Here is a 9,014-nt window from a genome sequence, read left to right as displayed (position 1 = left end):
ACATCACTTTTATATAATGAAGTAATTTGTATTATAAACTATAGTGTGTAACTAATTTGTATTATTTTGTTTATGATCTTAACGAATAGCGAGAAGACACCCAAGCCGATCAACCCTTGGGTCGTCATAGATTATGGAAGGAAGTGTGTGTTAATAAAGACGGAGTTGTTGATAATGAAAATGTCAAAAAATTAGTAGAACTTTGTGTAAGTAACATTATCACTTTAATATCACTTGAACACTTTTTAATATTGTATTTTAAAAATACTATTGAACTTATCTTTTTTAATCCTACATGTATTTTAGGAGATTATCGAACAAAGTTCTGAAACACAAGAGGGCAACAAGGATACTTGCAGGGACATTCTGGGTAAAGTGTTTAATGTCCCTGAGTATTCCGGTCGGGTTAGGGGGAAAGGATTTGGCGTAACTCTCAAAATGTATTTTTCTCAAGAGAAGCGCCAAAAACCTTCCAACGAGGAAGTATTAAAGAAGCTCAAAATTCTTACAGAGCAAGTGGCACTTTTGGTGAATACGAACAAAGACAAGCAACTCCCGGATCAGCTCCAACATGAAATACAAATGGAGAGTGAAATCGCGAGTTGCAACGTCGGTCTCAAAAGTATTCCCGAGGTAATTAATTACTTGCTTGATTATGTAATTACTTATGTATTAAACAAACTTATATATTAATCGTACTTATGTTTTAACTATTTGATTTAGGGTGTCACTACATGTGTGCTACACTTGTCCTCGCCTACTCATCGGAAGGTGGGAAAAGGAAAATTGTACAATACTTCGGGAGAAGTATTGCACAATACTCTGATCCCTACGAGCCATGTCAAAGTATCACCTGTTGTTGCTTTCGAACCAACTGTACCGTTGCCGATACCAGACAACGATGGAGATATGCAGTTATTGGGCGAAGCTATTGGTAGCTATGTGGCATGGCCCACCCACCTTGTTGCCCTCGAAAAAAAGATTCTCAGAAACAAATCAGTTACATCTCCCGAAAAGGTTTGTCACATTTATTCCCTAAGGTTTGTCATTTTTTCAGATTCAATAAACTAACATTTAACCTCATTTTTGTAGATCCAATTAAATAAACCACTCGTACAGCCAAAAAGAGCCAGCAAACCTCCAACATTGGAGGGTAATAGAGCTGCCAAAATTGCAGCAAGAAAATTGGATCGAGGAAAATCGGTCGCTGCTGCCCATGTTCCTAAAATAAGTCAGCCACGCCTTGCTAAACACGGGGCGTGTCTTGACATCCAAGTAAAACATAACATGGACAGCAACGACGATTCGCGCATCATACCGATGAATAAAGCTATATTCGGAGATGAGTATGATGAATTTCTCAAAAAGGAGCACATATACGAACTTCTCAACCATAAGGAGCTTAGTGTTACTGTCCTGTGCTTGTACATAAGGTAAAAAATATTTTTAATTGCATTTATTTGTAATTAATTAAATGTATTGGTAATTAATCTAGTTTAAAATTTTCATTGAAGGTTTTTGTATGAGAAGGTCGTGTGCACGAGGAAATTGTCAAATAAATACTCATTCTTGTCTCCGCATAAGCTGTCGATGTGCAAACTCGATCCAGTAAATGTAAAGAAATACATTGTAGATATGTTATTAGGAAATAAAGAAAAGGATAAATTGTTCTTCACACCATATAATTCAGGGTACGTAATTATATATTATTTATTTAATCTTTTTTAATTGATATGATTTTAATTTATTAGTTGTGTATAAACAAAATTGATTAACCAAATTTTTGTTGTTGTAGGGCACATTGGGTTTTATTTGCAATCAATGCGGTCTCTGAAGTTATATACTATTTAGACCCCTTGCATGGCAATTACAACAATCACTCTGAAATAAAGACTATGTTCGACACGTAAGTAATATTCATTTATTTCTTACATATATATATTTATATATATATATGTATATATAAATATTCATGCTCTAATAATCACATTTATTCATTCGATAGTGCCTTAAAAGTTTATCGAGCTCAAAGAGGTGCTAAAGTGTCGAAGCAGAAGTCTAATAACATTACATGGATCTCAATAAAGTGCCCTCGTCAAACAAATAACATCGACTGTGGGTACTACATATTGAGATTCATGAAGGAGATTGTTGAGAAGAATAAAACTATTATCCCAGAAACGGTACGGTATTTGCATTATATGATTTTCATATATAAATTATCTATATATTTGATACTAACTTAATATAATATGTTCAATTTTTATATTGTAGTACTTTGACAATTTCAGTCCATCATATTCTGATGAAGATCTAATGAAATTAAAGGAAGAATGGTGTCAGTATGTGCTTGAAATGCAAATTATTTGATTTTCTGGGAAATAGCATGCTGCTGGGCAAGGGATCTAAATATTATATGGTAGCTTGTGCATATTCTATATATTCTGTTAGTTATTATATGTATATGATCATAGGACACAATATATGAACATGCATATGAATTAGCTAGGTTCAATGTATATGTAGTTAATTAGGTTCTGTATATTCTGTTAGGCTGTAAATTAGGTTCAATGTATATGTAGTTAATTAGGTTGTAAATTAGGTTATATATATGTATCTGAATGTAGTTAATTATGTTGTAAATTACAGAGTTACAGAGTTACATATATGTTAATTAAGTTACAGAGTTCTGTTTTTTGTCTACTGATTGTGTGAATGCTTATTGTATTTGAATATGTTTTGTTGTTGTGTGAACTGATTGTGAACTGATTCTGGATCAAAATAATTTTGGATAAAAAGATAAAAGACAACGCTTTCTAAAAAAATGCCATAAAAAGCTAAAAAGCGCTTTTTCAAAAATTTAATTTACAACGTTAAAAAAAAAAAACACACACACACACACATTTTACAACGCTTTTCTGAAAAAGCGTTGTAAAATTCATATGTTGGGTGTACATGTTACAGCGCTTTTTCTAAAAAGCGCTGTAAAATGGGCACCCAATATATTTATTATGGGTATGCATTTTACAGCGCTTTTTCTAAAAAGCGATGTAAATGTGCAAAACAAGCGCGCATTACATCTACATGTTTTATAGCGCTTTTTTATAAGCGCTGTTGTATCTTTTACAGCACGCGATTCCACAGCGCTTGTTTTTTTGAAAAAGTGTTGTAAATGGATTAAAAAAAGCGCTGTAAAATGTCAATTTTGGCGTAGTGTTCAGTGCTCCAACTCACTCTTATCTTTCTCAAAAATTATAGGTGCAGTGTAACAAAAAATGAGAGATTAGAACTTTTAAAGTTTGAATTCAGATATAAAAATTTGTAATTTGAAGATGAATAAATTAGGATTAAAGATGAATGTTGTTGAGTTTTTATTAAAAAATTGGAATTGGAATTGAAGATGAAGATTAACGAGTTTTTATTATTTAATTGGTTAATTAATTAATTCGTTTTAAGTTTTTAATTAAATAATTAAATAAGTTAATTAAATGAATTTTCATTTTAAATTTTAATGTTGTCTAGTCAACAACAATTATACGGTCACCATATCATATATCACTTCATCCAAAATTAGTCGTGTCACCATTTTTTTATTAAAAAAGATTCATAAAAGACTTTTTTAAAACTTGTTAGAATTTGCAAGGGTATAAATCAAACCTAAAAAATTACATAGACTAAAATAAAAAATAATCATATTTGCAAGGACCAAAAATATATTTAAACTGAATTTATATCATTAAATGATTAGTTGTCATTTTGCTATATTATGGAGTTATTGTTTATTGATTTATGTTGATTTAATTTTAAAAATTGCAATGATTGTTTGTGATATCATGATTTCAAATATTTATACTCTAAGGATTTGAATTGACTTCAATTGAAAACATAAAATAATTAATTGTTCTCCATTTTAATGACATAATTAATTAGATCAATTGAATTTATAATAATTGTGAATATTTCTTAACTAGTGTATAGCTCATGCGAAGTACATAAATTATCGTTTTACAATATTTTATATTACCTTTACTATTTGATACTTAGTTTAATTCAACGTATAATATATTTTTTAAATACAAGTAAAACATGGCCGGACTATAAGATTTTATAGCTATACATATTCTTTTATTTATTTATTTATTATTTTTGGTATGTATGGTCGTTAAGGTAATATAAAATAGTTAACAGATGGATTCATAAATTTAATGTCTATAAAGAGTTAGTAGCGGACTAATGCAAACAAAAGTTACTTCTAAAGTCAACATATATTCACTCATTATATAAATGTTATATATTTTCAAGTTACTTAATTTAATATATTTATGCCAATGCTAAAATAAAACAAAAAAAGTAAACACATTTTTTATTTCAATCATCTGCATGTACATTTTAAAAATTATTAATATAAGATCAAATTAATATTTATTTTTATACTTAAAGCATAACATTTCCAACATTTACTTTTGGTGGTAATATATTTATCTTAGTTCTGAAAAAATACCTCTATCATGTTAATTTATGTGCATATCATAATAACATTTACACTTCTAAATAAAATTTATTTCAATTGGTATATAAATAAAATTTATGTAAATTCACAAGAAAATATTGTAAAACGATAATTTAAGTGACTACATACTAGTATAATTAATTTCATTACATTTAAATCAATGAAATAAAATTAAAGACGCTAACAAAACTAATGAGTTTAAGTGACTAATGTGCTTCGGTTAAGGTGAATCGTTTGGGAGAACTCCATTTTGACATCAATTAAGGACAAATTATTGACTAAAATAATTATTGATCAATTTTTTTTTACTGGCCACACTTGTGGCCATAGATTACTAAAGCATCATCTCTCTTTGAACTAGAAGGTTAAAAGAAATTAATTGCATTTACAAAAAAATATCTTTGATTAAGTTTCATTGCTATCTAATTCAATATACTTTCGAGATTTTCTTTATTTTTACTTTTATTTTTTACAAACTTTTTTTTAAAAAGATTATCTCAAAACATTCTTTAGATAGAATTTTATTAGCATATTAAAAATAAAAATAGTTTTATTAAAAATATAAACTTTAAAAGATTGAAAATTGTTAGAAATATATGTGTAATTAATTCATATAATATATATATATATATATATATATATATGAATTAAATATGTTTTTAATTCTTATATATATATATATATATATATATATTAAAAATAGTCTCTTAAAAGAATTTCTTTAACTTCTTTTCTTTGCAATATTTTTATTGAACGGGTTTTTCTATGGTTAATTCATGTGTGCCTTTCAAGATTGTAAATTAATTTTTGCAAATAAGTTTAAAATATTAAAAAAAATCTCCTTTAAAATAATTGATTTGTTTTTTCATTTATAGATTAATTACTAACGAGAAAGAAAAATAATTAAAATTCTCATTCTATACAGTGTTTGGTCAAAAACATCTTGTAATTTTTCTTTATTAGGACCACCACATTAAACATCACAAGTAGAAAAAATAAGGGCTAAACTCATATCTTTTCAATGGATACGCAAACTTCACGACATAATGAAATACGAAATGAAAAACAAATATGGAAACCTTCTTAAAGTTTCTATTAGCAAGATTTTGCACGTAAGTTATGCTTAATTTTTATGATGGCATTTTGAGATATATAATAACTATAATGTATCCAAATAATAAAATAATAAAATAATGTATTTCTCTTATAGAATAGTTTTGATACAATTTTTATTTTTAACTTCTTACATCGGAATCTCTAATCCAAAAAGAATCCCAGCATGTTTTTTGATTTCATTGATGTTGCGAAAATAGAGTTCTATCATTCTTTGAAATGTTTGTCTTGTCAACAAACTATCTGATCCAGCTTGATGACACTTTCCAATAGTCCGACTTATCTTTAGTGTACTTGCTACCTTCTCGAGTCCACCATACAATGCATTGCAATATCCCATCATATGTTTGATATCATAGATTTTGTTTCCAAAATAAAACTTTAAAACATTCAAACAATCCTCTAATCTGTTAGGTAAATTAAATATCCAAAATCGTAAAAACTATGGAATGTTATCCAAACAACTGATTCATTAAATAGTAATCCGGATCACAACAACATTTCACCAAAATAGAATGTATTAACACTGTGTAAAGTATTACGTTCAAAATTAAGCCCTTGACGGCGAAGCAAATTAATAGAATTTGAATTGTGAGGATCACGTTCAACATCAAAGTCGCATAAATTGAATTCCCATAAGTAACGATTATTGGTACCAAAATGTGGTAGGTTACCTTTGTTGTCGGTTAAAGTGAGACCAACTTGGATAAGTTTCAAAGAATCAACATTAGCTTTCATATATTTATAGTGATCGATGGGTTTAAATTCCCGGTGGTGGCAGTGTGACTTGGTGTTGTCCATTTTGGGTGAATAAATAACTCTAGGAAACTCCGTATCCATGGAGACGAAAGGATAGTCACGAGCAATCTGATGTATCAAATCAAATTCATAGTCTACATTGTACGCCCAAACTTTCCTTATCAAAATTGGATATTGATCATGTTCTTCCAGATTCGGTTTACGCATTTTGGAAATCTTGATCGTAAGATGATTTAGAGAGAGAGATTGAGAAAGAAAAAAAAAGCTTTTTAAAGATTTGATTAGTTTGTTTTTCAATGAGACGGGTTGTGGTTATGATCAAGGATAAGTTTTAATTTATAGCTGAGGAAATATGATTTGATAGTTCGGTGAGAAAGAAAAAAGGGTCCGTTAACAACGTTTTCGTTGGGGGAGTTATTGACTTGTTTTGTGGATGGTTGATCATTAGTATGAGTTAAGTTAAATATACTTATAATAGTGAGTATGAGTAACTAAGTGGCCACATTCCCTGTAACTAATAATATTTTGTTATCCAAAAAAGATAAGATTTTGTTTTTTATTTGATTCACTCGTTCATAAGATTTTGTTTGTTTTTACTCAAAGGATTTGATTTTAACAATTTGATTTTGTAAAGAATTATTTTATTTATCATGATTTAAAATAAAATAAAAAACCTTTATTGATCAGTTAGATGAGACAAAGAGGGGTTATGATCTAGGATAAGTTTTAATTTAAGTTATCCAAAAAAGATAAGATATTTTCTTGTTATTTTATTCAGTCCTAAATCATATGGTTTTGTTTGTTTTTACTCAACGATATAATTTTAACAACTTGATTTTGTAAAAAGATATTTGACTTAATTTATCATGATTTAAAAAAAAGATATATTTACTATAAAAAAAGATTTTATACAAATAAGAAAACACATTTTGCTGAACTTATCTATATTATAAATAACTATATCTTATTTTTGAAATAGTTATTTAATAAAAAATTGTGTTATTTTTAAACTATTAATTCATATAATTAATTATATTACATCCAAATCAATAAAAAAATTAGATGCACTGATCAAATTATTGAGTTTAAGTAATTAATGAAATTCGATTATAATGAATCGTTCGAAAAAATCCAAATTTGATATCAGTTGAAGATTAATCGCTGACTAAAATATTTATTGGTCAGATTTTATTTGCTTATGGATCACACTCTACATTATTAAAACGTCATTCTCCTCTAAACTAAAGGTTAAAAGAAATTAATTGCATTTACAAGAAAACATCTTTGATTATGTTTATTAAATAGTCCCTTAAAAAAATTTCTTTCACTTTTAGTTTCTGAATTTTATTGTGCATGTTTATCTATGGTTAAATTAATTCATGTGTGTCTTTCAAAATTTTGAATTATTTTTTGCAAGTAAATTTAAAATATTAAATTTTTCTTCCCTAAATTAATTGGTATTTTTCAACAATAAATTATGTAAGTATAAATTATTAAGCAACAAAAACTCGAGAAACCAAAATAATAGAAAATGTTAATCTAAATAATAAATTTTGAACTCAATTTTTAAAGAGACTTTTATCATAATACATAAAATTTATTTTCAAATTTTAATAATAATCTAATAAATAAAAATCCACGAGTTATTTTGATTTTATATAGATTAAAACTTCAAACAAAAATGTCAAATTTGTTAAAAATATAGTTAACTCTTAATACATATTAAATAAAAATGTCAAATTTGTATATGAATAATGCGTGCGTTTGTTTTAGATTTTTTTCATAAATTTTTTATTTATTTTATACCAAAAGTTATTTTTAATTGTTTAAATAGTGTTTGTTTTAGATTTTTGAAAAACAATTTTGTTAAAAAATTTATTTTAAAAAAAAATCAATTTTGGACTACAAATAAAAAGATAAAAATAGTAGTTTGCCTCTTGCATTAGATGAGAAAAAAAGATAACCTAATTTAAAAAGACGAAACTTAAGTTAATGAGAGAAAATGATGCAATTACTTTACTCTTATTTTTATCTGAAATTGTCATCCATCAATTTTTACTAGAGCCTGCATCCATTAATTGCGTTTTCTCCTACGTGCACTCCCATGTAGCCTTTTTTCTCTTTCCATGCGACTCTCTGATCTAGATTTTCATTAAGTAATTTTTCTTCTCTTTTACGATTTCTCAACATCGTTTTTCTTTTGTTTCTATACATTTTATTTGAATCATTTTATCTATATATTGATCTGAATTTATTTTTGCTTGTGTGTTTATTTAGTGCTTTTTGACGAGTACTTAATGTACATTAATCAAATTTGAAATTGGTGTAAGTAGATATGTGAATATGTTAGGTCGTCTGTCAGGGGCCTATGGTCTGACCTAGTCTGACATGTTTAATAAAAAGGATAGGCTCAAGCTATTTTTAAAGCCTATTTATTTAAATAGGTTAGGCTCAGACTTATAAAAAAAATCCTATTAGGCTTGACAAGCTGACCTATATATATATTTTCTTATTTATTAATGTTATTTATTATGATTATTATGATTATTATTATTATTATTATTATTATTATTATTATTATTATTATTATTATTATTATTATTATTATTATTATTATTATTATTATTATTAT

General features: G+C 26.9%; 1 pseudogene; it reads right to left on the bottom strand.

Moving 5' to 3' along the window:
• Positions 1 to 5,753: 5,753 nt before the first annotated feature.
• LOC101508067 (probable CCR4-associated factor 1 homolog 11) lies at positions 5,754 to 6,589 on the bottom strand (annotated as a pseudogene).
• Between the last annotated feature and the right edge of the window lie 2,425 nt (positions 6,590 to 9,014).

The sequence above is a fragment of the Cicer arietinum genome, chromosome 6 (genome assembly GCF_000331145.2).
Source record: "Cicer arietinum cultivar CDC Frontier isolate Library 1 chromosome 6, Cicar.CDCFrontier_v2.0, whole genome shotgun sequence".
NCBI classification, from domain to species: Eukaryota; Viridiplantae; Streptophyta; class Magnoliopsida; order Fabales; family Fabaceae; genus Cicer; species Cicer arietinum.
The sequence above is the reverse complement of the archived record's forward strand: the minus strand, read 5'-3'. Positions and strand labels throughout refer to the sequence as shown.